This window comes from Homarus americanus, unplaced genomic scaffold, assembly GCF_018991925.1.
Source record: "Homarus americanus isolate GMGI-L3 unplaced genomic scaffold, GMGI_Hamer_2.0 scaffold14467, whole genome shotgun sequence".
Lineage (NCBI taxonomy): Eukaryota > Metazoa > Arthropoda > Malacostraca > Decapoda > Nephropidae > Homarus > Homarus americanus.
In genome coordinates, this window is record NW_024733734.1 from 2,997,659 (window position 1) to 3,007,011 (window position 9,353).

Genomic DNA, 9,353 nt, shown 5'->3' on the forward strand with positions numbered 1-9,353 from the left:
ATTGGTGGAGGGGTTCGTAACACTTGCAACCTGCAGTATCCTTCCATATCTGCAGGTAGGACAACCTACAATTCCAATCCGGTCTGGCTGCTCCAGCCTATAGGCAAAGGCCCGTGTCGGACTACGGTCCGACAATCTCAACAACAACAACAACAACGACAGGGAGACCATTCTACTCTGACCTGCAGGACCAGCAAGATCTCTCTCCAGCGCCTCACCACCCAGCTTCTTCAGAGAGCTCCTCGCCCTACAGGAACTCTGAGCAAGCTACACCTCACCTAGTAACTCCTTAGCACTACTCTGTACAACAATATATATACAGAAAACGCATCGTGAGTTTCTATTCTACCTCATTCCTGAGTGTGAGATATCTACATGTACGTACGTTGTGTGGCCATACAAAGAGATAATAGACATCTAAAGATAATTGACAACTGGCAACAATACAGTACGCTACAATGTCATCAAGTTATTGGAAGCTCCAACAACTTGTCCCTGAATACGATTTACACCATGTACCTACTTTACTGCTAGGTGAACAGGGACTAATGGGGGTTTATAGGAGGCTGCATTTATGAAAAAAAAACCCACTTTACGCTAAAAAAATTCCTACAAAAGGTTTCTTAACGGTTTATTGTAGTATCAGGTGTGCCTAATAAAATATCAAAAGTCTACCATAGTCTGACCACGAAAAAGGTCTACTTTTTAAGATGGCGTCGAATAGCCACCAAATCCTAAAAATGCCTGTTACTCCTTCATTATTCATCCTAGAGAAGTAATTTTGATGTCTAACCCCATGTTTTGGTGGCCTAGGAATCTCATTCAAACAGAAAGACCGGGCAAAAACCCTCGCACATGAGTCCACCATCAAATTTGCCCAAGGCCGAACCATTGATCCTGCTCTGCTGTTCCAAAGATTTCTGGTTCTGTCAAAAACCCGAGACCTTTCACTGGAAGATGGAATGAGCTCAGCCCATTCCCTACAGCCCTGTTTGAAGCCAAGGAAATCTTTCGTAAAGCTGACAAGCCCCAACTAGCACATGCAGTTGCTGAGTATTCAAGCAAGAAATCAAAACTGTCATGGATTCTATCCCACAAACTGAACATTATGTCCTTGACGGTGGTTCCCTGGTTCATCGCTTGCCATGGAAAAAGGGTGACAGTTATGGTGCCATTACATGGATGTATGCTGACTTTACCATACGCCATTATGGAAAAGCAACCGTAGTTTTTGATGGCTATAGTGAAGGTCCTTCCATCAAAGACAATACGCATCAGCGACGTGGGCAAAACACCCGCCCGATCATCAGCTTCAATGCAAAAACTGAGTTTGTTGGAAGAAAGGATGATTTATCCTTCTACCTATAGCCTTCCTTTGGCCAATGATGTTCTTTAAATAATTATTTATCCATTTAGGGTCATTGTTGTCTGATCTGAGTTTTTTGTATGGTATGTTCTGCCTTTGTGCATTAAGTAACTCATTATTTAAATTGTCGTGGAACTCGGCAATCTCAGATCTCGTTATCAGGTCGGTGTCATCTGTCAGGTTCACGGCCAAGAGCGACACCCCCTCTCTGAGCTGCCTCTTTAAACTGTCAAAGTTTGCCCTTCTGAAATCTGGTACTTTAGTGGAATTTTCCTTAAGTTTGCCCTGAAAATCTAACTGGAATCGAATTTCTTTGTGATCGCTGTTTGCAAGTTCGTTCCCTACCTCGATATTGCTAATTAGGTTTTCTCTGTTCGACAGAACTAAGTCCAGTATATTATTACCCCGTGTGGGTTCGGTTATATGTTGACTTAGGAAACAGTCCTGGATCGTCTCGAGAAAATCCTCTGATTCTGAGTTACCCGTAAGGTCAGTCCAATCTATTTGGCCAAGGTTAAAGTCGCCTACTATACAGACTTTGTTGTGTATGGAAGCCCTGCGCATTTCATCCCAGATAAGTCGCTCATTGATGCTATCAAGATTGGGGGGTCTATGTATTACTCCTGTGATTAATTTTTCCCGACCGTCGCTTAATTCTATCCAAATTGTTTCTGTATTCCTCTCAGTTTTTATTTCCTTATTTATTTCACACTTCAGATTATCCCTAACATAGATTGCTACTACGCCTCCTTTCCTGGTCTGCCTATCGGTATGGAACAGTTTGTAACCCGCAATTTGGTATTCGACTGGTAACTCACGTGTGTCTAGGCTGATCCATGTTTCAGTGAATGCTATTATATCGATTTTTTTCGGTACATACCAAGGCCCTTATATCATCCATTTTGTTTCTCATACTTCTACTGTTCGCGTAGTATACATTTAAGTTAGTCGTGTTCTGAGTCCTCCCCTTACCGCGTTTAGTTTTAAACACCCTGTCTAATTTACTTTTGTCATCATTCCTAACACTATTTCCCTGTAGCCTTTCACTTTGTTTACCCACTCCCACTGCAGTCTCCTCCACCCCCGTGCCCATATGTTCTCTTAGCAGTTTAAAGACTTCGATATCTTTTGAACTGCCCCCTCTAGAGCCCCAGCCAGGGTTGCTACTCCAACCCTAGACAGGTGCACCCCATCCCTAGCATAAAGGTCCCTTCTGCCATAGACGTTGTCCCAGTTGTCAATGAATGGGACTGATATTGACTTGCAATATCTGTCAAGATGGTCGTTGACACCAACTGCCATTGACAACCATTCACTGCCAACTCTCCTTCTAGGCAGGACACCTCATATGATAGGGATCCCTCCCTTAGTCCTAATACGTTCTATGGCTGCCTTGAACTTATCAAGAAGCTCCTCACTCCTACACCGGCCAATATCATTGCCTCCTGCACTGAGGCAGATTATGGGTTTGTTCCCATTACCAGACAAGATATTGTCCATCCTGTCAATTATATCCCCCACCCCAGCTCCTGGCAAACACACCCTCATCCTATTTTTGTTTTTACCACAAAAGGCCCTGTCCATGTACCTTACCTGTGAGTCACCAACAATTAAAGTTTTTATACCTTCCTTGTCATCCCTGTCCCTGACTGTACTAACGTCCAATTCGTCTATCAAAGGACTGAACGGGTTGGTACACTTAGCTGTTGTTGTCGTTGTTGTCGTATCCTTGGTGTGCTTCTTCACCACCAGCTTTGTCTTCCCACTACTCACAACTTTCCACTCGCTTGAGTTTTCGTCACGGCCACGTCATGAGCTACACCCTTGCTATGCGCCCCCCCCCTTGCCACACACACAACCTGTAACCTGTTGAGGATTAAGGAAACAACTTCAAACAAGTACGCCAGTGAGCTCATGTGGTGTGGGTCAGGTGTTAGGTCAGACACGACGAGGATTAACTTGCCGCCGATACAAAGGGAAGGATTAACGTCTCCAGTAGCTGCAAAACCATGCAGTCTCGGGTCATATCAGTTCATGTACAGCAGACCAATCCACCAGTTACATCAGTTTTCGAATCGGTGGACGAGAGGCACAATTATGATGTGGTATATCTCGACTTTAGCAAAGCCTTCGACAGAGTCCCCCACGAAAGACTAATTAGAAAGGTAGAAGCTCATGGCATCAAAGGGGACATCCTTAAATGGATTAGGGCGTGGTTACAGGACAGGAAACAGCGAGTGAGCATTAAAGGCACTAAGTCCCATTGGAGCAACGTCACAAGTGGAGTTCCCCAAGGCTCAGTACTTGGACCATTATTGTTTATTATATACATGAACGACATAGATATCGGCATAGACAGCAACATAAGTAAATTTGCTGATGACACTAAAATAGGACGTGTTATCAAATCTGACGAGGACTCGGCAAAACTACAGGAAGATCTAAACAAATTTTTCGAATGGTCTGAAAAATGGCAGATGAAATTCATCGTGGACAAATGTAAAGTACTCAGTATAGGAGATGTAAACAGGGAAACCAGATACCAGATGAACAACGATGCCATAGAGAAATCCGACTGCGAGAGAGATTTAGGAGTAATGATAAGTAGGAACCTTAAGCCAAGTAAACAATGTGTTTTTGCTCGTAACAAGGCTAATAAAGTACTTGGGTTCATACAAAGGAGTGTTAGTTACAAGACTAGCGAGGTCATCCTAAAACTGTATCTTGCTCTTGTGAGACCACACCTGGATTACGCAGTTCAGTTCTGGTCACCGTATTACAGAATGGATATAGAATCCTTGGAAAGAATTCAGAGGAGAATGACAAGACTAATCCCGGCATTAGGAACCTTGAGTATAGAGACAGGTTAAAGCATCTTAATTTGCACTCCCTTGAGAGACGTAGAGGGGGCGACCTCATAGAGGTGTATAAGTGGAAGGCAGGGCTAAACAAAGGGGATATTACAAAGGTACTCAAACTATCCAACCAGGAGCGAACTCGTAACAATGGTTTTAAATTAGACAAATTTAGATTTAGGCGTGAAATAGGTAAACACTGGTTTGGAAACAGAGTAGTGGATGAATGGAACAAGTTACCAAATATCATCATTAACTGGAATACGCTGAATTGCTTCAAACATAGGTTGGATGCTCATATGAGCAATAGGGGTTGGGTGTAAACGGGACTGCCCAGTATGGGCCAATAGGCCCGCTGCAGTTTCCTCCATTATTATGTTCTTATGTTCTTATGTGGGTCAGGTGTTAGGTCAGACACGACAAGGATTAACTTGCCACTGATACAAAGGGATGGATTAACGTCTCCAGTAGCTGCAGATATGGGTGATGAGCAGACCCAAAAGTGCCGCCCCCCAAAAGTGCCGCCCGGGGCGGACCGCCCCCTAGCTACGTAAAATTGCTAGAATGTATGAACCATGGGACTACTGAGTCTAAATGGATCCAAACTACAGCTACACATATGAAGATGTTTGGACTAGACCACCTGTACAAAGTTGAGACACAACAGCGCTTCCTGTCACCCTGACGGACAGTTCCCTTCGATATCACAATACCGACGTATCCGCCTAAAAAATTAATTATACAAAGCATTTATCTCCAACACACTGCCAAATTGAGAGCTCTTGAACACATACACACTCTACAGACTGATGATAATATCACACAGACCATCTACACTGATGGATCTCTAAACACCGCCTGTGGGAGGGCTGGAAGTGCTATTGTTGTGACTCAACCTGACGGTAATATAATTGAGAAAGGAGTTAGAATTAACAACTGGGCATCCACTCTACAAACTGAATTAGTTGCCATACTCACAGCTATTAAATTCATTGAAACCACTGTTACTGACAGTCTCATCATCACTGACTCTCTATCCTCACTACTTGCCCTTGGTACCCTCGACTCAGGTTGTCACGCTCTTGTCTCTGAAGCCAGACACAAATATGCGTGCCTTGTTGACCGGGGTGTCAGGGTCAAACTGTTGTGGATCCCCTCTCACATAGGCCTCATAAAACATGACAGAGTTGATGCCCTCGCCAAACTCGCGTCTAACAAAGACACCGTTGAATACAATTTGGGTCTGTCAAAAAGAACCCTTAAAACTGTAATTAGGAAAGAACTTATTGATGAGTTTGACGCAAGTAGACAAGTGCAAACAGGCACTAGTCGATCCATAGGTTACCATGATGAGATGTATCAAGTGAAACATGTATATGGAGCAAGTAACAAGATCACTAGATTACAAGATGTTGTAACCGCTAGATTAAGGTTAGGATATAAGTACCTTTGGCAGTATGTTCCTCAAGCAGATGTAAACAAAACTAAATGTAAAGTGTGTGGCCATACATATGGCCACACACTTGAACACTACGTCCTCGACTGTGTGAAGATAGAACCTTTTAGGGAAAGGTCCAAGCACACTGTGTGTGAAATGGCACAACACTTCATCTTTAATGGCAAGATAGCCGACATATTAAGATTGTATCCACTTTTTTGCACTTAGTAACTATATCAATTCTCATGTACAGAACCAAATACGCAATGTGCTTGAATACCTCCCACGTAAATGTGAATAACAAAGTGTGAGGCCAGACATACTGCCTCACACGCCTGTACTCACGCATTTGTGAATAAGTTACCCTTTATGTATAGAACTAAACAAATAATGTATATGAAATACTGTGTTAACATTCAGTGCCATAATATCCTGACAACAGGGGTTAATTATTATGACCCTTTGTAAACTCTACTCTGTAATCCTTTTGCGCTACCGCTCACAGGATGAGTGTGGGGTGCACAATAAAGTAGCCCCTGCAAGCGGCAAAATCAAAATATCAACCTAGCTATGCTAGTGGGATCATCGTGTCTCCGTCAGGGGGTCGTGGAGTGGTGGTCCAGCAGGCGTCACGGAAGCGTTGTGTGTGGGGACATCTTAGGAGGTAGTGGATAAGGGTGCTGCTGTCGGGTCTTCTGCATAATGCACAAGAGCGTTGCTCAGGGGATGCGGGGATACCAATCTCCCAAGCAAAGTCATACCCAATGATGATACGGGCTAATAATCTTCTTTCACCTCATAACTCATGACTCCAAAGCCAAGAAGGTCATTCTACTGAAAGCTCTCAAACAGACAAGACCTCCCTCTCCCTCTCAACAAGCTCCTCACCACACAGCAACTCCCTAGCACTGCATTATATATATATATATATATATATATATATATATATATATATATATATATATATATATATATATATATATATATATATATATATATATGCAAGTAAATCACTGTAGGTGCGCTTGATCCAAGTATACGCTGATAACCACAAGGAAACAAGAAAACACGAAATTTCCAAGAGCTTTCGTGTAATTGCAACCACCAACAGCATTAGCAGTTTAAGAAACTGGGAGACTATTTTCAGTTCACCTGACTTAAGTTCATATTATGTGAAATACAGTACGGTACTGTGATGAATTTATACGATTTGAAAATCGGAAGTTTAGATGAAGAACTTCCAGGTGTTTAATCATTCAAGAAGCAATTGTCACAAAACGGTAATGCCAAAACAGGCAGCATTTACTACACAGATGTTATGTTTTCACTTTCTCTATTTCCTTTCGGCATCCAGTACATATACAATCCAGTCCAGGGAGCACTTGCTGGTGTATATACAAGTACGATGCTTCTACCTTGTTCTCTCCTCTTGTACTGAACATCACCTCTTCCACAATAAAAAAACAGACTGCTATATAATATATTTATGGTTATCACAGTTTAAAAGCCCTAGTTTCTTTTGTACTATTAACTGCCATATGTTGTCACGTTAGTTTCTAGTCGCAGTAGGTTCTCAGGGAAGGATAGCCGAGTCATCACGCATCAGCCACCCTAAACCTGGCGGTGAAGCTTTATGCGCAAGCGCAGTAGTGGACGGTGTCTCACTATTATGGGCATAACTAAATTACTTATTATTTTTACATATTATGTCAAACATTTATTTCAAAGAATTAAATATGTATAAGTAAGGTGGTAATTACTTAGAGTAATGACACGAAAGATAGATAATATTGGCAAGAACTCCTAAAATGGTAACTGACAACTGGAATATTTGAAGTTGCCATAGTATCGCTCAGTGTCAAGTTGGCGCTTGTTGAGTTGTGTGTTCAGAGGCGGCGCTCGTCTGATACCTTATTATTCTCACAATATGTCTGAGGAAACCAACGGTCAGGAGAATGGGACTGTCCCGGAGGTGGAGCTCATCATCAAGGTAAGAAATATGGCTTTTTCCTTTGACAACAAGTTTGGTAAAATGTGGTGGTGTGTAGCTGAACCTCCCGCAACGCAACGGTCGCTTACACATCGAGTTGACGCTTTACTCTTCACTACAATCATTTACGTGTATGATAATGTGGCTTTGATTATACTAATGGAATCATCAGTATTAAAAGACACGTTGAAATTTCTTATTTGTGACTAATATAGTACGTTGCCACACGCACGTAGGGACGTTGAGCTTCTTACATTGTTTCATACTTTTGTTTGTGTGTTTGTCAGTGCCTGCTTGTTTGACTGCACGTAATATATATATATATATATATATATATATATATATATATATATATATATATATATATATATATATATATATATATATATATATCATGTAGATCCACAATGAAAACGTGGATAAGATAAATCTTGATAAAATCACACGGGGAAAAGGGAAACAACGGAGCACCTTAGCTTTCGTCTTTATTCAAGACATCTTCAGAGTTGCCTCTGAAGATGTCTTGAATAGAGACGAAAGCTAAGGTGCTCCGTTGTTTCCCTTTTCCCCGTGGGATTTTATCAATATATATTGTAGATCTTTTTTAAGCGTTGTAGTGGATATTATTGTCTTGTTGTTCACGTACCTACTGCTGTCATTTACGCCCCAAAACTTTTAAAGCGGATGTGCTGACAGCAGGTACGCACCCCAGCCATAGTGAGGGTATCAATCTTTACCACTACCACATTTGGTGTAGTCACTGTTCAAATGATGTGTTCCCATAGATAACTAAGAAGGACAACAACAATTATCAGCTCCACCCACTCATTATTACTGCTACTGATAATGTTGCCTGAAAAATGATATATATATATATATATATATATATATATATATATATATATATATATATATATATATATATATATATATATATATATTATTGGTTTGAATATTTTGGGATTTGTTTTGTACTCAAAGGTTTGTTTTGATGCAAAAAAGGGGATTATCTAAAGGAGAAATTAAATAATACTTATGAGTTTACTTAGGTAACGGCAGATAAGCCATGGCTTCCACACCTTGGCAAATGAAAACATACCATCACAAAACTGCCTTATTTTAATAGGAACAAACAGTTGAGTAACATCATACTCCACTATACAGTATACTGTATGTCTATGGTTCCTGCAAAAATCAAGCCTCTTTCATTTATAGTGTGTCAGCCACAGTCAACTTTTTTTTTCCATGTTTCCTCACCGGAGACGATTGTGACCAGTTACCGGTGAGTGTTGGAAGTAGCAGATAAAAAATGGTGTAGAATTTATCAAGTGACCTGGGAGTCGAACCTTACTAGTGTTGTAATTTAATTGTTTGTTGAAATGCAAAAAACTTATCTACTTTGGTAATGGCGTAGTTTTTATTAATAATATGAAACGAAAAATCACTTAAGTGCTGTAGCTACGCGTTATCGAGTTCATTTCCGTTTTTTCCAGTACTGCGCCATACCCAGTGTTAATTCTATTTTCAGTTCAAATTGTAGTGGTAAGACTGAAGCAGAGGTATATTATGTAATGTAGCCAAAGGAAGAAGCACCATTGATATACCGATATTGACTTATTATAGAGTGGACCCTAAGTACTAGATCCAGCTTTTATTTTATTAACTTCCCAATGCGAATAATGAACCCCTCTAGTTTTTAAAACA